Source organism: Bos indicus, chromosome 8, assembly GCF_029378745.1.
Source record: "Bos indicus isolate NIAB-ARS_2022 breed Sahiwal x Tharparkar chromosome 8, NIAB-ARS_B.indTharparkar_mat_pri_1.0, whole genome shotgun sequence".
Lineage (NCBI taxonomy): Eukaryota > Metazoa > Chordata > Mammalia > Artiodactyla > Bovidae > Bos > Bos indicus.
The window spans coordinates 68,541,940-68,566,707 of NC_091767.1; positions in this window are offsets into that span (position 1 = coordinate 68,541,940).

A 24,768-nucleotide genomic window follows, 5' to 3' on the forward strand; every position below is an offset into this window, starting at 1 on the left:
CCCCCTGTTTCCTCCAGAATAGCTTTGCTCTTCTCTTGTGGACATTTAGCATTCTGCATAAGATTTCCTTTGAAGCCTTGCACTGTTAAAAATGAAAGCTTGAAAACCATTGCCTTTGGTGGTCTCTAAGGCACCTGACCTGCCTTGAATGTTACATCACATGGACCACCCGAGTGGATGAAAGCCACCCAGCAGGAAGACCCCTTTGGCTCAATCTAATCTGAAGTGGAAGTGGTGGAACCATACTTTGTACTGAATCTTGAATTCTGGTAGGGTCAACAGGTCTCCCCAGGGCAGGTATCAGAAAGATGCAAAACCAACCTCCTTCAGTCTAGTTTAGTGGGTGAAGAACAAAACAGACAGCCCCGCTTGGGGAATTCAGCAGGTGTCAAAATCCAGTTTGTTCAACTTCCTGGATAAATTAAGAGCCCATGATTCCAGCCTCACACTAATTAAATCATAAGAGAAAATGATAGAGTGAAGAAAGAAGACACTGAATAGTTGAAAGCTGTTGAAAGTCGGCACTAATGATAGCTGATTCTACATTAACATGAATGCCTTTGGTTAACAGGAGAAATGTGCTGAAGCAAAGGCTTTTGTCAGACCAAACACATCTGTGAATAATTGAACAATATTCATGTCGAAGGAGTCAGCAATTTATCACTGACTTGGCCTCCACTTTTAGAAGGAGTGAATAACTTTTTGAGTGAAGATATTAAACACGTGTACACACACATACACACACACACACACACACACACACTACTCTTGCTGCAGAAGAAGGTTCAGAATCCAACAGCTCTTGAATGTGACCATTAGAAATTATCTGAGTTTTAATTATGCAGGATTCAGAATCTGATGCAACTAACTTGAACCCTCTCTGCCACCACCCCAGTCACCCCAGGGGCTATCAGCCTCAAAGGTCACTGCTCAGACCATCAAATGTTGGGGGCCAGAGTGAGGTACTCCGCCCGTGACAAAGGTCATGAGGAAGGAGGCTCGACATACGCAAAGGCGGGATCGAGCCTCAGGAGTCCCCCTGGAAATCCCCGAGCGTCTACCCCCATAACCAGAGCCTGCCTACTTTACTACTTTGTGCTCACCTACACCTCTGACTTTACGGGGGGCTGTCCCCCACCACCTCTTTTGGAGAAGGAGTTAACTTAGAGCTCCAGTTTATAATAATTCCTGGGCGTGATAAGAGTGTTTTAACCTACAAACTCCTCTGAAGGTTCTCTAGCCTGCCTGACAGGCTTGTCCGGCCACATGTGATTGCTCACAGCCTCCCAACCGTGAGAGGCACAAGATGCTTTAAACCCTCTAAAAACAGGTTCTTTAGAGAAGTTAGAAAACTATTAGTATAAGTATAATGGGCTAATTAGAAATTGTGTTGGTGAAGGGTTTTTCATTTGTTGAGCCAATGTTTGTTGCTAAGTCTCCACATCCCCTGCCCTTACACACATTAATGAATATATAGAAGAAATAAGTATTAACCTTTGATATTAATCACGTTAGACCTTAGGCTAAGTAAATTCTTTCCTTAGCTAAAACCCACTACACCCTCACCCTGTAGGAATGTAACTTTATTTGGGTGGCATCTGTTTTGAGAATAATCAGCCCTGGAGAAATAAGTGTCCTGATTGACTGACCGCTGTCACAAGGAGAGGGTCGTAAATTGTCAGCAGGCCCCCCTGGCCAGAAGATGATGTAACACCCCTAAGACCTCTGTATACATTTGTGTGAAGCACCTGACTTTAATAAAAGTCAGGACTGCTGTCCCCACGTGACTTTTGTATAACATCTTAGTGTATAAAAACAGACTCTGGAAAATAAAGAATTGGGATCAGTTTCTCGAAATACTGGTCTCCCCATGTCGCGCTCTCTCTCACTCTGGCTGAGTCTCCATCTGGAGCGCGGAACCCACCATGCTTACTAATTATGCCTGGGCTTCTAAGATCCGACCGGGGAGGCCTCAGTGTCTCCTCTCCTTCGGGAGAACGGAAGGACGCCTGCGGCCTACGTAAGTGGTGCAAACTTCTTGTCTTGAAGTTTTATTGGTCTCCCGCGTAAACCAAGCTACTCAGCCTCTTTTCTCCACTGAATTTTCCTACTGAGCTATCCTTATTCTATTACTCTTTATATCTTTAATTAATATCTAATTGAAGCTATCGTATCCTGATCCTCGCCTATGCCGTCTCTCCTTCGAATACCCTGGATCAGCCGGGGCTGGTCCCCGGCAATCAAAGGCACTTCCTATGGCAAGTGTGCATTCAGCTCTGGGCCACCAGTGCCCCTGCGCCTCAGAGGGGGACACTCTGTCACAGGAACTGGGGCAGCAGGGAGGAGTCAGGCAGTAATGAAAGAAGAGACTAGGAGAAACTTTAAGACAGCCATGAACACAAACAGGAGTCAGCCTCAGTTGGTAGGAAACCAGAGAGGGAGAAGGACAGTGACTTAGCCAAGGTACACAGTGAGAGTATCACACTGCCCTTTGATGCCTAATGTCTTCAGACAAATAGACCCACAGCCCCCAGCCCCTGTAAGGCAGGAGGTGGTCTGCAATGCAGAGGGGGCTCTGCCAGACCCCCAGGAGGGAGACACTTGGAAGCATGGTGAGGAGTGGAATTACTGGCCTCTTGAATGCATCATGGACCCTGGGGATAGGCCCTGGGATCTGCCAGCAGCTACTTCCTGAAGGGAGGCCTTGCACCTGGAGTTTGTCTCCAGAGGGAGAAGGGAAAGGAATGGCAGCCTTGAGTGGAAATCTCCACCTTCCACATCCATGTATGTGAGTGTATAAGTGCACATGTGTATGCATGTGTGTGCATGTATGTGGGTGTGCGTGTATGTGGCTATATGTCCACACATCCATGTATATGTGTATGCAGGTGTATATTTGTGTATGGATGCATATGCATGTGGGTATGGATATGTATGTGTGTATCATATATCTGTGTGTTGCATGCGTGTATGTGTGTATATATATTTGTATGGATGTGTGTGCATATATGTATATGTGTGTGTTGTGTGTATATGTATTGTGTATGTGTGTGGTGTGTGTGTATATATGTGTGTGTTTGTGTGTACATGTGTGTATACCCATTTCGTGTGTGCGTGCATGTTTGTGCGTCTGTGTGTATGTTTGTATCTGTGGTCATTTCTTCCAGAAGATCAGAGACAACTAACTTAGGCCACAGGTGGAGGAGCTGCTTTCCCCTGGAGAGTGATTGTGAGAGAGGGACAGCGGCATTGAGAGAAGTGAGTGCCCGGTGTTACCATTTGGGAGTTGAAAGTAGCTCCAAGCAGAGCCCTGTCTGATGACCCCTTTTTCCTGGCCCTGCTCTCCCTGGCCCCCAGCCCATAGACAATTCCCCTAAGATCCACCGCCTGAGCTGTCCTTACAGTCATTAATGAGGCTCCACTCTGGTCTCAGGGAGGGCTGAGAGGCCAGGAGGAGGCGATGAGTACCAGATGGAGCCCAGCAGTAATGCAGCGGAATAAAAATAGAGCCAACAGTGGCTTGCGTTAAAAGTGAATCTTAGGTGGGTACACAGTTCTCATCGAGTTGGACCCCAAAACCCTGAGTCCTGTACGTGCTGCACCCCAACCCCACCCAGTGCCATCTCCCTGCAGGCCGCCCCTCCATAGCAAATGCATCCACATTAGTCGGTTTCCCAGCCCGGGCACAAACATGGGTACATAACTATTCATTCCTGTCCCTCCCCAACACCCCAGCAACTTTGTACCCTGGCAAAAATTTAAGCTAAAATAAAGAATTAGTCACTAACACACTGTGTAGTCTTGCACAGTCATGCTTTTTTCCTGGGTCTCTAGTTTCACAGCCATAAAATGAGGTGTGGGACAAACAGTCTCCAAAGATCCTGCCAGCTTTTGTAGCTTTATTTCTGTTGATCATAAATAGTAAAGTTGAGGAGTGCACACAGAAGGGCCAAGCCCATGGTCTGTCCCCACTCATTGGAGCAGACGGACAGTTTTCTGAAAACTTAGTCACAAGCAGCCTTGGGTTTGGACCTCCCACTTTCTCCACCCTACCCCCATTAGCTGTTCAATTCACCAGATGTGGTCAGCACCATGTTGCTTAGGGCTATTTCACAGAAGCAAGTGGCATGAACTTTGACTGAAAGGAGAAAATAGAATCTATGACTCTCTCCAGCTGGGAAATCTAAGGATTCACTAGCTTCATGCCCAGATTTACCAAGGGGCTCAAAGATGTCACCAGGACCCTAATGGTCATCTGTTAACTCCATTTGTTTGGGGGCATCTCAGGCAGGGTCTTCCTTCAGGGTGGTCTGTGGCTGCCCCAGTCCCACGGTTCTTACTGGTTCCATTCCAGGAGGACATGATGCATTTTCTTCCAGCCATTGTTCAGTCGCCAAGTTATGTCCAATTCTTTGTGAGCCCATGGACTGTAGCCCACCAGGCTCCTCTGTCTATGGAATTTTCCAGGCAAAAATACTGGAGGGGGTTGCCATTTCCTTCTCCAGGGAATCTTCACAACCCAGCAATTGAACCCACATGTCCTGCATTGGCAGTTGGATACTTTACCATTGAGCCATCAGGGAAAACCTTCTCCTCCAGTAGCTCCCACCAAACCTCCTAGATGTGCCCTGAGTAGATGAGCCAAGCTCAGGAGCCCACCTCTATGAGTGGGGAGGACTGGGGGCGGGGCAGAGTTTGGGTAGAGGTGGATGTCACGGTTCATGGCAACACAGGAAAGCTTGGAACTCAAGATGGGTAACACCTAAAAGGAGCGATGGACACCATTTGCTCTGGGATTTTAGTCATAGAATTTTGTAGCAACATGAATCCTCCTATCTCCTCTTCCTCTCCCCTCTTGGCTTCCCACAGGGGAAAAGGGTTATAGTCACCAAATGAGAAATGGGAGGTTACCTGAGTTGTGCCAGAGATAGTGGGTCAGAGTCTCTTAGGAAGGAAAGATGGGCGGAGACACAGGGAGCATCACCAAAGAACACAACACACATTATTGGGTGCAGGCTGCATTCCATCCCAGGCCCTCTGATAGGAGCATCACCATTGCTCATGCTGTTCATTAATTGCAACCAGATGGTGCTCTCCTAACCTGGGTAAGCCAGATCCTGGAAACGCAGCACTCCAGGCTTTACCGTCCAATCTTGCCTTCTGGGTACCCCGTTCCTCGCCCCCTGTCCCACATAGCCTTCCCTCCCACCACCAGGCAGGTGGCTCCGCCTTATCTGAGGCATCTGCAAGAACAGACTGACTCAGAACGACAAGAAATCTCACTCCAACATCAGACGCTGCCTCTTTGCCCAGAAATCTCAATTTGTTTTCAGGCTGAATGTTACAGTTTGTAAATAACATAAAATAAATGCATGTTGGTTTTTTTTTTACACTTAATACCATGACAGCTGAAGAAAGCTAGGGAGCACAGTCTGCACCAGGCAGGCACTTTACATTTAGAGAGGCGAGGAAAAGGAGCAGAAATCACACGCAGCAAGTCTATGGTGGGATCAGAGAGGAGTCACTGTCATCCAGCTTATTTGCCCCCATCTGCCCACAGGCCCTCCCTACTGCAGTGCTGGTCCTCTGAATAAGAATCTGGACATGCACATGCCAGACCTCCTCCCAACAAAATGGCAGGGGATATATTGGATGGACTGCAACCTTGTCCTTTCTTCATACCCGCTGCAGTTAAACACACACACACACACAAACAAGGAGCATGCGCACTCTCTCTCATCTCTATCTTACTCTAAAATGATGTCTCTGATAATTTCCTTCTTCCTGCCTAAAATATCTCCTTCCCTTCACTTGTTTGAATTGCACCCTTTCATGAGACTCAAGGGGCCTCCTAGGTGGCACTACAAGTAAAGAATCCACATGCAATACAGGAGAGATGTGGGTTTGATCCCTGGGTCAGGAAGATCCCCTGGGCGGGAAATGGCAACCCACTTCAGTATTCTTGCCTGGAAAATCCCATGGATAGAGTCACAACAAGTTGGACACAAATGAGCACACACACAACAACACAACCCAAATCCAGCACCCCTCCTCCAGGAAGCCCCCTCTCCCTCCCAAGCCCAGGAAAACTATTTTTGTGGAACTCCAACTGCACCTCATGTGTGCACCCCTCAAATGTGTCTCATGGTATTGGCTCTTTCAAGTCATTATCATGACACATAAGAGGCAGGATAGCCTAGGAAGGCAGCGTGCGCTCAGCGTCCTCCTGGCTCAGATGGAAGCCTGCCTCTCAAGCCTGTGCCTTGTCATAGCTTTCACCCACAGGCCATGTACTTAACCTCACTGTGCCTCAGTTTCCTCTTCTGTAAAATGCTGAAGATGATACTACCGTTACCCGCTGCACAGGGTGATTTAAGAGTTCAGAGAGTGACTGCCCGTCAGACACTCAGAACAGCACATGGCACATAAAAGCTGTCAGCGTGACCCCCTTTCTCTCCCAGCTCAATAAGGGGTAGGGCTGTCCTTTCTGTCTGCTCCACAGAGCCTGGTATACAGCGCATGCTCAATAGTGTGTGTTGAACAAGAACCAGCTGTATACATGGGAAAACAGCTTAAGGAAGTAGGAGACATGAGGGTGGCCATGGTGCAGGGGGCCCCTGTAGACCCAGGTGGACCAGCCTGCTTCCCTTCCCCCTTGAGAATGTGTGTACCTTCCTTTCTGCCTTGCAAGCCCCATTGCTTCTGGGAGAAAGGCTAGTCCTCCTGATGTTTATTTTATAAACTGCTTTCTTTATGTATACCTGGGCTGTCCCATCCCAAGCCCACAGAATAGCAAATACACTTGTATAAAAGAGCAGGCTATCAACGGAAACAATATCCATAACATTCAAAAAGAAAGGCAGGAGGTAAGCGATGAAATTAAAGATATTCATGACAGAACCCAAAGAGCAGAGGAAGCATGGAGCAGCACAGGCAGGCTGTGGCAGGACTGGCAGGGCTGGTGTGTCTGAGAGGGCAGGATCTGGAGGGAGTCTGAAGCAGGTTCACAAGGTAAGGGATGAAAGCTTAGGCAAACCAAGGAGACCAGCAGATGCCCAGGAGACACAAGGTGAGGGAAGAGGGAAAGAAAGGTGAGACAGGAAAACAGAAGGGAATACATAATCACTCTTAGCAGAGATTTCTGTTTCAGATTAAAGGGCAGAAGGGTTCCCTGGTGGCTCAGTAGTAAAGAATCCACCTGCAACGCAGGAGAGATGTGTGTTCAGTCCCTGGGTCAGGAAGATCCCTTGAAGAAGGAAATGGCAACCCACTGCAATATTCTTGCCTGGAGAATCCCATGGACAGAGGAGCCTGGCAGGCTATAGTCTATGGGGTTGCAAAGAGTCAGACATACTTAGCAACTGAACACATACCACAAAGGGCAGAAGAGGAAGAACTTTCTTCCTCCTTTACTTCCCCTGCAATGGGATCTTGATAAGACAGTCACAGGGCTTCCCAGGTGGCCCTAATGGTAAAGAACCTGCCTGATGATGCAGGAGACATAAGGGAGGGGTTCAATCCCTAGATGTGAAGATCCCCTGCAGGAGGGCATAGCAACCCACTCTAGTATTCTTGCCTGGAGAATCCCAGGACAGAAGAGCTTGAAGGGCTACAATCCACAGGGTCACAAAAAGTCGAACACGACTGAGTGACTGAGCACACACACAAGACAGTCACAGTGTCACCTGAGTGTGGGGAAAGGAGATGGTGGACAGATTACAAACTGGGAAGCAGTCCCTCTGAGATTGGTTATGAACTGAAATTAGTTGCGATATTTATAACACCCAGAGCATAGTCGTTATCAGCTATATATTCTCATACACCCACAGCAGAGTCGATATCAGCTATGTAGTCTCATGGTCATCATTATCACTGCACTCAGAGTGTGGACATCCGATCACCCTGGAGATCAGGTATAGAGGATACACAGGTCAATAGAGAAAGCCACTGCCCTGATGAGAGAGGAGGATGGCTATAGAGACAGGTCAGTTCCCAGGCAGGTGAGGAGGGAAGCAGATGTCACCAGGGATCCCCTAACTACAAGGTCAGAACATGTGGGCTGATCTCGGGGGGATCAGCCCACGTCTTCTCTGTGCCACTTGGGGCTGGGATTACCTGGAGTGAGTCCTGAGGCTCCATGCTATGGCTTTCTGTGCCACTCAGACCTGTGGGGAGGGGGCCAGGGAGAGACACTCTAGCCCCCACCATGGTTCCGCATGCACAGCCAGCCAGAGCTGCCCTAGGCCTTAAGAGAGGCCACCTCTTATCAAGGTCGCTCTGGAAATTCTGCCTTTAAATAGTTTCCCTGGTTCAATCAACTTTCACATTTATAACACAGCAGAGATCGACAGGGCCGCAGCGTGGAAAACGTCTGCAGCTTTTCATTTCCTGGTATGATTAGGGGGATAATCACTGTGCTTGGAAAAATAATAAAGCCGGGGGCTGACGTGAGATCAAAGCAAAGAGTCTGGCCATGTCCACAGGCCCGGAGATGCTATGACACGCAGACTCAAGCCTTGCCTAGGGGTGGGAGAGGCGAGAGGCCCTGTCACCCAGCCTGTGCAGAGGGTCACTCAGCTCAAGCCTGCAGCTGTCTGCTCAGCATTAGCACCAATTGTACCAACAGGGAAATGTCTCCATGCTGGCCCACGGGCCCTCACCCAGGAAGGGAGAGAGCTGAGCATGCTGGCTGGAGGGGGAATGGCAGACATGTCTCCTGAGAAGGGCAGACAAAGTGGAGACCAGAGTTGCTGACAGCCATCTGCTCACAACTGCCTCTGGCCACCATGCAGCCAGGGAATGCATAAGGCTAATAGGTGCTGGGGAGCAGAGCTCAGTGTGGCCACACCAGTGGATTCTTTTTTCTTTTTTCAATTTATTTTTGGTTTCATGGGCCTTCACTGCTGTGCGAGAGCTTTTACTTGTTGCAGTGAGCTGGGGCTACTCTTCGTTGCAGTGCACAGGCTTCTCTTGTTACGGAGCACGGGCTTCAGTAGTTGCAGCACACAGGCTCAGTAGTCGTGATTCATGGGCTTTAGTTGCTCCACAGCATGTGGAATCTTCCAGCACTAGCAATTGAACCCATGTCCTCTGCACTGGCAGACAGATTCTTAACCACTGGACCACCAGGGAAATCCCACACACCATTGGCTTCTTAAAAAGGGGACCTGGGGATGTGAGGGAGGGCGCTTAGGAAAGGAGCCAAAATAAAGGACAGTGCCAGCTCTACCCTACTGGCCAACACCCCGGGTTGGATCTGTTTTCCCGTCTGCCTGATGGAGGGAACAATTCCAGCCTCGCCTTCTGGACATGTGAGGAGTTGGAAGGCAGAGCAAAGATGAAGTATTCATCCTGAGAAGAGACTCCAACTGGGCTGACCAGGCAGGGCTGCTCCCAGAGGGACCAGAGAAGGAGCCAGGAGGATAGAGATTTTGGGTAAATGGGAACAGCTTGTTTGGCCCCAGAAGCACTGCACTTGACCTTGGAGGTGCAGGAGAACAGATGGAGATCCAGCAGGGAGGGAGTCCCAGCTGAAGAACCCAGGGGTGCTCCGAGCCTCGGAGGGAGAATTGGGGCTGCACCATGGGTCCCTGCTTTGCCCTCGACACAAGCCACGACTCCCCTCACTGCAAGTCATCATGCCCGGATGGTACCAGCCACGCTCGCTGTCAGATGTGTGTTTCTTTCTAATCTCCCCTCTCTGGGTATCTGACCCCACATCTGTAATGAAGGGATTGTACCCGCCACTGTCTGAGCCCCTCAGAATGTCTATCCTGAGGGTCATCGAGAAAGGTGGTTTCTTGAAGGGCAGAAATTAGAGCGGGACTTTCAGGGAATTGTTGCGACTTTTTATTGCATTTATTAATTGACATGTTTCCCAGCCCCAATATAACTTCTCTGAAGGCAGGGATGTTGTTTCAATTGTCTCTGTACTGCCAACTCTTAGATCACTGTCTGATGTCTATAATACAAAAATGCCATAGTCTGATTTTATGAACAAGTGCCCCCTGGATGCCAGGCTTTAGTAAGCCAGTCAGCAAGTCCAAACTCATACAGATTCACAGCTAACAGCTAGACATCCCTTCAAAACACATGGGCAAGAAAGTATGAGATTTGAACCCTAAAACCTGGTTAAAAGCCCTAGTATAGTAACAATTTTATTTACTTTTAAATTTTTATTTATTTATTTTTGGCAGTGCTGCATCTTTGTTGATGTGCTTTCTCTAGTTGCAGCAAGCAGGGGCTACTCTTCTTAGCAGAGTGCAGGTTTCTTGTTGCAGTGGCTCTAGGTACACCAACTTCAGTAGATGTGGTGCACAGGTTTAGTTGCCCCATGGGCTTAGTTGCCCCATGGCCTGTGGGATCTTTCCAGACCAGGGATTGAACCCATGTCCCCTGCTTTAGCAGGTGGATTCTCAGCTACTGGACCACCAGGGAAGTCCCAACAATTTTATTTCAGAAAAGGCAAATATGGGGTGTGGGGGGGCTGTGGGAGTTGCATTGAAATCTCTTCTATCAAGAGAGAAATCTGGGGAGCAGAGAAAAATCCTTTACATGGTGTCATTCACCCACAGAAGGCCCAGGGTTAATGCAAAAACATCTTGTAATGAAAATCAGGCCAGGATAAAAGGAGAATGTGTCTTTAACAAAACAAGGTCAAGGTTATGATTTCTCAAGGAGTAGGGATACATGAGCTGGCTTTGCCCAGAGTGGTGGGAGAATTCCACACATAACCTTGACTGGAGAGTCTATCAAGAAAATTTATCTTCAAGGAGGTAAGTTTCTTTTGCCTTCAGGAGTCTCGAGAGGGATACCAGCCAGGTTTGGCGGTAGGGACAGGCTGGGACGCAGGTCTGAAGCTGCAGCTGCCTAGGCTTCTCCCTGGTCTCTGCCACCCCTCCCCCTTCTTTAGCAAGGCTGAGCCCAGAAGACCCACTGGCATTTGTCTGGAGCCTGGGCTAGCAGAACATGTGAGGCTCGGGGTTGGGGTTGGGACCTACTTTGGTGATACTCGGTGAAGATGGGGTGTTCCAAGGGCAGAAGGACAAGACCTGGATGGGAAGGCATAAAAAGACTCGTAGACAGAGGAACAAACATGTGGTCACCAAAGGAGAAGGGTGAGGACAATAAATGAGGAATATGGGATTAACAGATATGCACTACTATATGTAAGATTTGGCTCAGATGGTAAAGAATCTGCCTGCCATGCAGGAGACCCAGGTTCAGGTCTATCTTATATATCTATAAAATAGATAAGCAACAAGGATTTACTGTATAGCACAGGGAATAATATTTAATATCTTATAATAATCTATGATGTAAAATAATCTGAAAAAGTATATATATGTGTGTGTGTATAAATATATGACTGACTCACTTTGCTGTACACTTGAAACTAACACAATATTGTAAATCAACTCTACATAAATTTTTAGAAAGAAAGAGAGGGCATTTGAGGAACATAAGAACTTAAAATAGGGGTGGCTGGGGAAAAGTGGAGCTTGCTGGAACAAGGACATTTTTGTAAGAAAATCCTACCCCTGTGTGAAATAAGGGATCAAGCTTGCTCTCAAACCCTTCTCACTTCAGTTCAGTCATTCAGTCATGTCCAACTCTGTACAACCCCATGCTGGACTGCAGCACACCAGGATTCCCTGTCCATCATCAACTCCCAGAGCTTGCTCAAATTCATGTCCATCAAGTCAGTGATGCCATCCAACCATCTCATCCTCTATAATCCCCTTCTCCTCCTGCCTTCAGTCTTTCCCAGCATCAGCGCCTTTTCCAATGAGTTGGTTCTTCGCATCAGGTGGCCAAAGTATTGGAGATTCAACTTTAGCATCAGTCCTTCCAATGATATTCAGGACTTATTTCCTTTAGGACTAACTGGTTTGATCTCCTTGCAATCCAAGGGACTCTCAAGAGTCTTCTCCAACACCACAGCTCAAAAGCATCAATTCTTTGGCGCTTAGCTTTCTTTATAGTCCAACTCTCACATCCATACATGACTACTGAAAAAACCATAGCTTTGACTAGACAGACCTTTGCTGACCTTTCTAGAGTCAAATAAGTGCTTTAGTGTCCATGGGAGGCCAAGACGCATGCTGCCCAGGGAGGTCAGGTGAGGCAGAATTGGGACAGGAGGAGCCTGCTTTGAGATCATTCAACAGACACAGTCAGCCTTAATGTTGATTACCAGAAGGTGATCCTACAGACCCCCAGATAAGAGGGCCTTCTCTTAACCTATGCTTCCTTGTTCATAAATTGTGGATGATTGATACCACATCTCCACACACACCAAGTGCAGGTGATAAGGTGGCAGGAAGAACTCTGTTAACAGAAAGCCACTAACCAATAATGGGGAAGACCATAGCATACCTCCATCATCTGTTCTCTGGCTCTCTCCACTATGACCTTAGCCCCCTTGGCATAGGTGATCAAAAACATTTTCTCCAGGCAGCTTTTGACGTCACCCCTGCATCCTTCATTTGCCACGTGTGGCTCAGACAGTAAACAATCTGCCTGCAATGCAGGAGACCATAGTTCAATCCCTGGGTAGGGAAGATCCCCTAGAGAAGGGAATGTCAATCCACTCCAGTATTCTTTCCTGGAGAATTCCATGGACAGAAAGCCTGGCAAGCTACAGTCCATGGGGTCACAGAGTCAGACACAACTGAGTGACTAACACTTTCACTTTCTTCATCCTTCACAAAGTTTTATGGAGAAGACTCCTTTCTGAGCAATGTCGATGTCTCTCCCCATTAACATCTTCTCTCTGAAACATCTTGTCCACCACTTTAACTAAAGAGCCTCTTGATGAGGGTTAAAGAGGAGAGTGAAAAAGATGGCTTGAAACAACATTCAAAAAGCTAAGATCATGGTCTCTGATCCCATCACTTCATGATAAACAGAAGGGGGAAAAGTGGAAGCAGTGACAGATTTTTATTTTCTTGGGCTTCAAAATCACTGTGGACAGTGACTGCAGCCATGAAATTAAAAGATGTTTGCTTCTTGGAAGGAAAGCTATGACAAACCTAGATAGCATATTAAAAAGCAGAGACATCATTTTGCTGACTAAGGTCTGTATAGTCAAAGCTGTGGTTTTTCCAATAGTTGTGTGCAGATGTGATAGTTGAACCATAAAGAAGGCTGAACACCAAAGAATTGGTGCTTTCGAATTGTGATGCTGATGAAGACTCTTGAGAGTTCCTTGGACTGCAAGGAGATCAAACCAGTCAATCCTAAAGGAAATCAACCCTGAATATTCATTGGAAGGACTGATGCTGACGCTGAAGCTCCAATACTTTGGCCACCTGATGCAAAGAGCTGACTCATCTTCCAACAAGCAAAAGCCCAGGACCAGATGGCTTCAAAGATGAATTCTACCAAAAATTTAGAGAAGAGCTAACACCTATCCTACTCAAACTCTTCCAGAAAATTGCAGAGGAAGGTAAACTTCCAAACTCATTCTATGAGGCCACCATCACCCTAATACCAAAACCTGACAAAGATGCCACACAAAAAAAAAGAAAACTACAGGCCAATATCACTGATGAACATAGATGCAAAAATCCTTAACAAAATTCTAGCAAACAGAATCCAACAACATATTAAAAAGGTCATATATCATGACCGAGTGGGCTTTATCCCAGGGATGCAAGGATTCTTCAATATCCACAAATCAATCAATGTAATACATCACATTAACAAATTGAAAAATAAAAACCATATGATTATCTCAATAGATACAGAGGAAGCCTTTGCCAAAATTCAACATCCATTTATGATAAAAAACTCTCCATAAAGCAGGAATAGAAGGAACATACCTCAACATAATAAAAGCTATATATGACAAACCCACAGCAAACATTGTCCTCAATGGTAAAAAAATTGAAAGCATTTCCCCTAAAGTCAGGAACAAGACAAGTGTGCCCACTCTCACCACTACTATTCAACATAGTTTTGGAAGTTTGGGCCACAGCAATCAGAGCAGAAAAAGAAATAAAAGGAATCCAGATTGGAAAAGAAGTAAAACTCTCACTGTTTGCAGATGACATGATCCTCTACATAGAAAAACCTAAAGACTCCACCAGAAAATTACTAGAGCTAATCAATGAATATAGTAAAGTTGCAGGATATAAAATTAACACACAGAAATCCCTTGCATTCCTATACACTAACAATGGAAAAATAGAAAGAGAAAATAAGGAAACAATTCCATTCACCATTACAACAAAAAGAATAAAATACTTAGGAATATATCTACCTAAAGAAACAAAAGGACTATATATAGAAAACTATAAAACACTGGTGAAAGAAATCAAAGAGGACACAAATAGATGGAGAAATATACCGTGTTCATGGATCAGAAGAATCAATATAGTGAAAATGAGTATACTACCCAAAGCAATCTATAGATTCAATGCAATCCCTATCAAGCCACCAACAGTATTTTTCAGAGAACTAGAACAAATGATTTCACAGTTTGTATGGAAATACAAGAACCTCGAATAGCCAAAGCAATCTTGAGAAAGAAGAATGGAACTGGAGGAATCAACCTGCCTGACTTCAGTCTCTACTACAAAGCCACGGTCATCAAGACAGTATGGTCCTGGCACAAAGACAGAAATATAGATCAATGGAACAAAATAGAAAGCCCAGAGATAAATCCATGCACCTATGGACACCTTATCTTTGACAAAGGAGGCAAGAATATACAATGCAGAAAAGACAATCTCTTTAACAAGTGGTTCCGTAGGAAACTGGTCAACCACTTGTAAAAGAATGAAACTAGATCACTTTCTAACACCATACACAAAAATAAACTCAAAATGGATTAAAGATCTAAATGTAAGACCAGAAACTATAAAACTCCTAGAGGAAAACATAGACAAAACACTCTCTGACATAAACCACAGCAGGATCCTCTATGACCCACCTCCCAGAGTAATGGAAATAAAAGCAAAAGTAAACAAATGGGACCTAATTAAAATTAAAAGCTTCTTCACAACAAAGGAAACTATAAGCAAGGTGAAAAGACAGCCTTCAGAATGGGAGAAAATAATAACAAATGAAGCAATGGACAAAGAATTAATCTCAAAAATATACAAGCAACTCCTGCAGCTCAATTCCAGAAAAATAAATGACCCAATCAAAAAGTGGGCCAAAGAACTAAACAGACATTTCTCCGAAGAAGACATACAGATGGCTAACAAACATATGAAAAGATGCTCAACATCACTCATTATCAGAGAAATGCAAATCAAAACCACTATGAGGTACCATTTCACGCCAGTCAGAATGGCTGCTATCCAAAAGTCTACAAGCAATAAATGCTGGAAAGGGTGTGGAGAAAAGGAAACTCTCTTACACTGTTGGTTGGAATGCAAACTAGTACAGCCACTATGGAGAACAGTGTGGAGATTCCTTAAAAAACTGGAAATAGAACTGCCATACGACCCAGCAATCCCACTGCTGGGCATACACACTGAGGAAACCAGAAGGGAAAGAGACACGTGTACCCCAGTGTTCATCGCAGCACTGTTTATAATAGCCAGGACATGGAAGCAACCTAGATGTCCATCAGCAGACGAATGGATAAAAAAGCTGAGGTACATATACACAATGGAGTGTGTATTACTCAGCCATTAAAAAGAGTACATTTGAATCAGTTCTAATGAGGTGGACAAAACTGGAGCCTATTATACAGAGTGAAGTAAGCCAGAAAGAAAAACACCAATACAGTATTCTAACGCATATATATGGAATTTAGAAACATGGTAACGATAACCCTGTATGTGAGACAGGAAAAGAGACACAGATGTATAGAACAGTCATTTGGACTCTGTGGGAGAGGGCGAGGGCAGGATGATTTGGGAGAATGGCATTGAAACATGTAAATTATCACATGTGAAACAAATCACCAGTCCAGGTTCAATGCATGATACAGGGTGCTCGGGGCTGGTGCACTGGGATGACCCAGAGGGATGGGATGGGGAGGGAGGTGGGATGGGGGTTCAGGATGGGGAACACATGTACACCCATGGCAGATTCTATGTCAATGTATGGAAAAACCAATACAATATTGTAAAGTGAAAAAATAATTTTTTTTTTTAAAGAAAAGACCCTGATGCTGGGAAAGATTGAAGGCAGGAGGAGAAGGGGGAGGCAGAGCATGAGATGTTTAGATAGCATCACCACCTCAGTGGACATGAATTTGAGCAAACTCTGGGAGATAGTGAAGGACAGGGGAGGCTTCACTATCATGCTGCTGTCCATGGGGTCACAAAGAGTCAGACACAATTTAGTGACTGAAAAATAACTACAACAAAGAGGCTGGAAGTCCAAGATCAAGATTCTACAGGGCTATTTTCCAAGACCTCTCTCCTTGGCTTGTGGATGGCCACCTTCTACCTGTGTCTTCACACGGTCTTTTGTGCGTGTCTGTGCAAATCTCCTCTGCTATACCAGTCATTTGGATTAGAGCTCAACCTAGTGATTCATTGTACCTTACTCACTTCTCTGAAGACTCTGTCTCCAAATACAGTTACATTCTGAGGTTCTTAGAGTTTGAACTGGGGGGAGGAGGGGGAGGGCAACACATTCAGCCCATAACAAGTCTGGTCCCTGCTTAAGAACTCCATGAAGGCTTTTCTGAATATAGCCTCTGCATTAAGCCAAAAGAAGGGGAGGGGGACTCTGTGCTGCTCTATATTTCATCACAGCATTGTCCTCACCCCCTGGTCCTACCCAGACTTGGCTATCAGAAGGGCAATACCCTCAAACTTTATCTCTGGGTCCCCAGGACCTCCCACAGTCCCTAAGAAACAGCATGCATGCATGCTAAATCATTTCAGCTGTGTCTGACTCTTTGCGACCCTATGGACTATAGCCCACCAGGTTCCTCTATCCATGGGGTTTCCTAGGCCAGAAGACTGCAGTGGGTTGCCATGCCCTCCTCCAGGGGATCTTCCTGACCCAGGGACCAAACCCTCATCTCTTTCGTCTCCTGCATTGGCAGGCAGGTTTTTCACCACTAGCACCAACCTGGGAAACAGCAGTGCTCAATAAATGCCCAGGGAATAAATGAGTGATCAAAAATGGGCATGCTCTGTCTTGGTTAAAGACAAAAGCTATCCTCGGGTTTAGTTTAAAAGACGGTTCCAGCACATGTGATATAACATGTGAGTAAAGGCCAGGTTTGATTTCTTGCTCCCTTTTATTGTGTCATCAATAACTTCTGAAAATCCTTAAAAATAAGCTGCAGGGCAAGGCTAAGGCTCAGAAGAGTGAAGAAGAGGAAGACGTCTAAGGAGTGTGCAAGGAGTATTATTAATATGATGCTGGCATTACAAGGGATATCAATATTAATAGCAATATTAGTGCCAAAATGCATCGGGCTCAATATTTTGCAGTTGCTTACAAACACCTTTAATGGGTGATGACAGATGGGCAATTTCAGGGTGGAATTGAAATGGACTGTTATGAGGGTTGAGAAAGGTGAAGCAAAGCATGTGTGCTTCTCCTTAACAAGATTGGTCTTCCATCACCCCCACCCCCAGCCTCACACGTTGTGCCCTGAACACCCCCACATACCAGGGTTGCAGGCCCAGCAGTTCACTTCAGACGCTAAAGGGCAGAAGGATAAAACTATGCAACTTATGAACTATGTGTCTTAAAGGTTATTCCTGCATGTGAGGGGGGTGTTGACTGCAGCTTGATGGATATGGTGCCTCCTCCCACTTTAAGCTGGAAATGTTCTCCTGCAAAAAGTGACAAGGATCTAGGTTATTTGAAATTGTATCCTGCTGCAAATGCCCAGGGGATTTCCCCTCTGAAGAGATCCTTTGGCAAAATTATTTATATAACCTAGAATCCTTTTGTGAAATGAATACAGGTGTGTTCTCCCTTAAGTAAATCTAATTTACAAATTCAATTTAATTCAACAAATGTTTATTGATTACTTTTTCTGTACCCAGGGCATTGTGCCAGTACAAGTGATAAAAAATGTATTTAAGATGTGATCCCTACCCTTAAAAAACTCATATTCTAACAGAAGGAGGCAGACATATAACTAATACTTCTACCAATATGGTATTGCTATAGTGAAGATGTATTAAAAATTCTCTGGGGATCAAGACAAATCAAATAAGTCATTAATAATGGAATAAGCAAGGAAAGTTGCAGAAAGGAGGGAATAAATGGGATGGGCTTTGAAATTTGAGTAGGAGTCTTCCAGGCTGGAATGCAGCCATGACCATCATCACAAGTAATCAATGTGTCTATATCTAGAACACACAGGGTGGTGAGGGAAGGATCAGGAAGGAGAAATGGAGAGAAATATCCTAGACAGATAGCATGCTCTACACTGAAGGATCTGATTCAGTCGGACTCAAATTTTTATTCCTCTCTGATTTAGCTGTTGTACCTAAGAGGTCGCCACAGAATTCTGGTAGCTAGCAAGCTCTCCTACCACTTTGACAAATGATTCAATTTACAAAAATTGATTTATGTCCTTAGAGGAATTCATTGATTTTGTAGAGAGAGGTACATTTGTAAGGAAAGAATTGTTATGTCTGAATGTTCACAAAGAATAAAGAAAAGGAAGATGCTTGCTGGAATCCAGTGTTCTGCTATACTGGTTCACATAGGCAACTCCAGGAAAGGGAGGCTTGGGATTGAAAGACTACAGCCACTCAGACTGGATATGGGTTAAGACTAAAATGTCTGCTTGAACTGAAACTCATCTGAATGTGTCAGAGTAAAATGCATGAAAGAAGCCCTGGATCCAACCCAGGAGGCTCACAGTGCTGCATTAAGGAGAGGCTACTACATTTCTCTGAATGCTCCTCTCAGCTGTGTTGACCGCTCCCCTTATAGGTTTCAGATTTCACAGTTCACATTTCTCACTTGTTCTGTGACCCTCTTTTGTCCATCTTCCACCTTCTTCAAGTTTTGTTATTTTTAGAATCCGACTGATGGACAGATGGAGCAAACTCTTCTTTATCATCATCATCATCATTATCATCATTACTGTTTTATTCCATTTGGACTGCTGTAACAGAAATATTATGGATTGGAGAACTTACCAACAACAGAAACATATTTTTCACAGTTCTGGAGGCAAGGAAGTTGAAGATCAAGTTTCCTGGTTCATAGATCATTCTCTTTTTCCCTGTGTCCTCTGTGGGGGAAGGGACAAAGAATTCTTTAGGGCCTTCATGAGGGTTTCACCATTATAACCTAAAAATCTCCCAAAGGCTCCACCTTCTAATATCACCACATTGAAGGTTAGGGCTTCCAGATATGAATTTAGAGCTCAGCTGGGTGCTCAGTGGTGACCTAGATGAATGGAATGGGGGTGGGGAGGGAGGTCTACGAGGGAGGGGAAATTTGTATGTATATAGCTGATTCACTTCATTGTACAGCAGAAAATAATGCAACATTATAAAGCAAGTCTACCCCAATTAAAAAATTTATTTAAAAAAAAAGTTTGGTCAGGATATAAATATTCAGCCTGTAGCAATCATCATCACTTTTTTAGCATATAGTTTGAAAACTATACCCTCTCTCATTTGATGCCAGCCAGAACCCTGAGAGGAATGCAGGCTATATTATCCCCAAGTTCTAAAAGAGACATCAGTGGCTAAAAGAGGTTATTTAACTTGTCCAGGGGGTCACACAGCTAACTACTTGCAGAGATAAACCTAAAACCAGTTCTCCTGGCAACCCATGCAAGGTACCCCCACTTACACCACACTGCCTCCAGAGAAGATAAACTCAGCCTTATATATGAGCAAAGCAGTGGGCTAGCTATCAGGTGTGAATTGAGAGACCTTAGGAAGACCTCCCACTTTTCAATTTTTCCCTGGCTAACCAGTCACAAGGCATGAAATTGCACCATTTGATACTTTGTGGGCATGTGCGCTAAAGATAAATGACTTCAATTTATAGAGTTTGTAACTTTTCTAAAGTCCTTCTACATGTTTTACCACAGAATTCATCTTGCCAGAGGGCAAGGGCTATCTGAGTTTGAGATTCTTCTCACTGCCAAGTGCAACTGACACAAGTAGAAGTAATCAACACTTCCACACAAAGTCTCAAGACAGAATTTCCAGGGCTAGAAATAATAAAGTCACACAAAGATACTACCAGGCTTCTGCATCCTCAGCCAGCTGGCAGTTCTCCTCTTGGGCACAAAATGGCTGCAGCCGGCAGCTCCTTGCCTCTCCTCATGCTGCAGTCAGAGATGGGAGAAAAAAAGCGTCTCTCTTTATGTGTCTCAATTTCTTTAAGAAATTGCGGAAAGTGGTTTCAGACACCTCCAAGTAAACATCCCCTTACATTTCATTAACCACAGTAGAGTCACAAGCCCACAAGCCCTAATCAGATCTGGCTGAAAAAAATTGGAATTTTCTTGATTGGTTTTATCTGCATTGCATTCTTCCCTTAGAGAAGGAGTGGGGTCAATAAAGCATGCTCTACCCCAGCACTTGAATAAAATCTGGGTTTTGTTAACAGAAAGAAAGTGGAGAAAAGGGAACCCTCTTACACTGTTGGTGGGAATGCAAACTAGTACAGCCACTATGGAGAACAGTGTGGAGATTCCTTAAAAAACTGGAAATAGAACTGCCTTATGATCCAGCAATCCCACTGCTGGGCATACACACTGAGGAAACCAGAAGGGAAAGAGACATGTGTACCCCAATGTTCATCACAACACTGTTTATAATAGTCAGGACATGGAAGCAACCTAGATGTCCATCAGCAGATGAATGGATAAGAAAGCTGTGGTACATATACACAATGGAGTATTACTCAGCCATTAAAAAGAATTCATTTGAATCAGTTCTAATGAGGTGAACAAAACTGGAGCCTATTATACAGAGTGAAGTAAGCCAGAAGGGAAAACACCAATACAGTATACTAACGCATATATATGGAATTTAGAAAGATGATAACAATAACCCTGTGTACGAGACAGCAAAAGAGACACTGATGTATGGAACAGTCTTATGGACTCTGTGGGAGAGGGAGAGGGTGGGAAGATTTGGGAGAATGGCATTGAAACATGTAAAATATCATGTATGAAACGAGATGCCACTCCAGGTTCAATGCACGATACTGGATGCTTGGGGTTGGTGCACTGGGACGACCCAGAGGGATGGTATGGGGAAGGAGGAGGGAGGAGGGTTCAGGATGGGGAGCACATGTATACCTGTGATGGATTCATTTTGATATTTGGCAAAACTAATACAATTATGTAAAGTTTAAAAATAAAATAAAATTTAAAAAATAAATAAATAAAAAGAAAAAAAAAAAGAAAGTGGAATGATGCTTAAATAGAAAACTCACAATTTGTTGCTGTTGTTCAGTCACTAAGTTGTGTCCAACTCTTTGTGACCCCATGGACTGCAGCACACCAGGCTTCCCAGTCCTTCAATATCTCCTGGAGTCTGCTCAAATTCATGTCCAGTGAGTCAGTGATGCTACACAACCACCTCATCCTCTGTCTCCCCCTTCTCCTCCTACCTTCAATCTTTCCCAGAATCAGGGTGTTTTCTGGTGAGTTGGCTCTACGCATCAGGAGGCCAAAATATTGGAGTTTCAGCTTCAGCATTAGTCCTTCCAGTTAATATTCAGAGTTGATTTCCTTTAGGATTGATTGATTTGATCTCCTTGCAGTCCAAGGGACTCACAATGTCTGCTACGTATCCCCAATTTTCAGAAGGAAAACAAAGATTTAAAACCTTCCAGAGCACCCCTCCACCCCCAGAAGAGTAGACATCTCTCCCAGTAGAACTATATGAAGTTATTATCAGCTTATAGAAGTATAACTCTTGCCTGGAAAATTCCATGGACTGAGGAGCCTGGTGGGCTACAGTCCATGGGGTCACAAAGAGTTGGACACAATTGAGCGACTTCACTTTCACTTTCAGAAGTATAACAATTAAGTTGTGTAATGCTATTAGCTATTAACACCTTTATTCCTACATCACCCATTATTAATCCTATCAGGTGTCTGGTTATGAAAAGGACTGTTGTAATTAATCTCAAAAAATTCTGAATTATGTTTCTAAATGATCACAACACAAATAAAGTGCAAAGTGAGGATGGGCTTCCACAGAAGAGGAACTCACACCTAAAAGGGGCATGATGAGGTTGCAGCGGTAAAAGTGGTGCAGAAGTAGAGGGAGGAAGGGGCTGCAGACAGGGGCTCTGCATCCATTGCCCAATGTTGATTTCAGTGGCCCAAGTGAAGCTGTGAGCCTGAGAAAGTGAAATGGGTCATGATGACTATAGACAATAAGCAACTCTCAGACCAGATGAAGTCAGAAATCAGGGCCTCACCCAGCTCTAAATCCTCTGGTAGGGCAGTTCTTTTTAATGGTAAACATTTCCACTTATTATTATTGTTTAGTCGCTAAGTCGTGTCTGACTCTTTGTAACCCCACGGACTGTAGCCCACCAGGCTGCTCTGTCCATAGAATTCTCCAGGCAAGAATACTGGAGTAGATTGTCATTTCCTTCTCTAGGGGATCGTCTTGACTCAGAGTCTGAACATGTGTCTTCTGCATTGGCAGGCAGGTTCTTTACCACTGAGCCACCAGGGAAGCCCAGAACATTTCCACTAATAGCACCAAATTGCAAGTCTTGCTTTTATCTACCCCTTTATCCGTCTGCTGTTGCATTTGTGATTGCTGGTTTGAGTCAGGATCAGTAGCAAAAGAGGGGACACAAGGTGTACCAGCTCCCATCCTTAATGTTTCCTAATTCCCAATTAATAGTAACCTTCAAGATTTGAGAACAAGAAATCAGACTTCCTGGTAATTCTTGGAAACCACCCATACCATGTAATTCTGCATTTTTCATTGCACTTTGTGTATTTTAAAATAATTATGAGTCACTATAATAATAAGTGAGTTGTTTGTGGGTTGTAGGATTATCACAGTTTTCTGTTAAAATATACAATAAATGCATGGTTAAGTTTTGTTATAAGCCAAAATATTATGACAAGATTATATACTTCCATGATACATAAAATTATCTTTCTTGTAGATCTCTTATATATATTTGATAATCAAAAATATTAAAAGAAACAAATAAATGCCAAATAAAAATCATTTAAGTATATATAAACAATAGAATATTACTCAGCCATAAAAAGGAACACACTTGACTCAGTTCTAATAAGGTGGATGAACCTAGAGCCTGTTATACAGAGTGATGTAAGTCAGAAAGAAAAGAACAAATGTCATATTAACGCATATATATGGAATCTAAAAAGATGGTACTGATGAGCCTATCTGCAGACCAGCAATGAAGAAAAGACTTGTGTACAGGGAGGGCAGGAGAGAGAGAGTGGGATGAACTGAGAGAGAAGCACTGAAACATACACATTAACATATATGGAATTAGATAGCCAGTGGAAATTTACTGTATGATGCAGGATGCTCTGCGACAACCTACAGGGATGGAATGTGGTGGGAGGTGGGAGGGAGGTTCAAGAGGGAGGTGACATATGTGTACCTATGGGTGAACTAAAATGGACTGGAATGGGTGAATTTAATTCAGTTGACCATTTTATCTACTACTGTGGGCAAGAATTCCTTAGAAGAAATGTAGTAGCCCTCATAACCAACAAAAGAGTCCAAAATGCAGTACTTGGGTGCAGTCTCACCAAATGTACCAAATGAAAGAAAGATCTCTGTTCATTTCCAAGGCAAACCATTCAATATCACAGTAATCCAAGTCAATGCCCAAACTACTAATGCCAAAGAAGCTCAAGTTGAAGGGTTCTATGATGACCTACAAGATCTTCTAGAATTAACACCAAAAAAAAAAAAAAAAGATGTCCTTTTCATCATAGGGGACTGGAATGCAAAAGTAGGAAGTCAAGATACCTGAAGTAACAGACAAGTTTGGCCTGAGCACAAAATGAAGCAGGTCAAAGGCTAACAGAGTTTTGCCAAGACAATGCACTGGTCATAGCAAACACCCTCTTTCAACAACACAAGAGATAACTCTACACATGAACATCGCCAGATGGTCAATACCAAAACCAGGTTATCTTCTTTGCAGCCAAAGTGGAGAAGCGTTATACAGTCAGCAAAAACTAGACCAGGAACTGACTGTGGCTCAGATCATGAACTCCTTATTACCAAATTCAGACTTAAATCAAAGAAAGTAGGGAAAACCACTAGACCATTCAGGTATGACTTAAATCAAGTCCCTTATGATTATACAGTGGATTCACAGGATTACATCTGATAGACAGTGCCTGAAGAACTACGCATGGAGGTTCATGACATTGTACAGGAGGCAGTGATCAAGACCATCCCCAAGAAAAAGAAACGCAAAAAGGCAAAATGGTTCTCTGAGGAGGCCTTACAAATAGCTGAGAAAAGAAGAGAAGCTAAAGGCAAAGGAGAAAATGAAAGATATATGCATCTGAATGCAGAATTCCAAAGAAGAGCAAGTAGAGATAAAAAGCCTTCCTCAGTGATCAGTGCAAAGAAATACAGGAAAACAATAGAATGGGAAAGACTAGAGATCTCTTCAAGAAAATTAGAGATACCAAGGGAACATTTCATGCAAAAGTGGGCACAATAAAGGACAGAAATGGTATGGACCTAACAGAAGTAGAAGATATTAAGAAGAGGTGGCAAGAATACACAGAACTATACAAAAAAGATCTTCACGACCCAGATAATCATGATGGTGTGATCACTCACCTAGAGCCAGGCATCCTGGAATGCAAAATCAAGT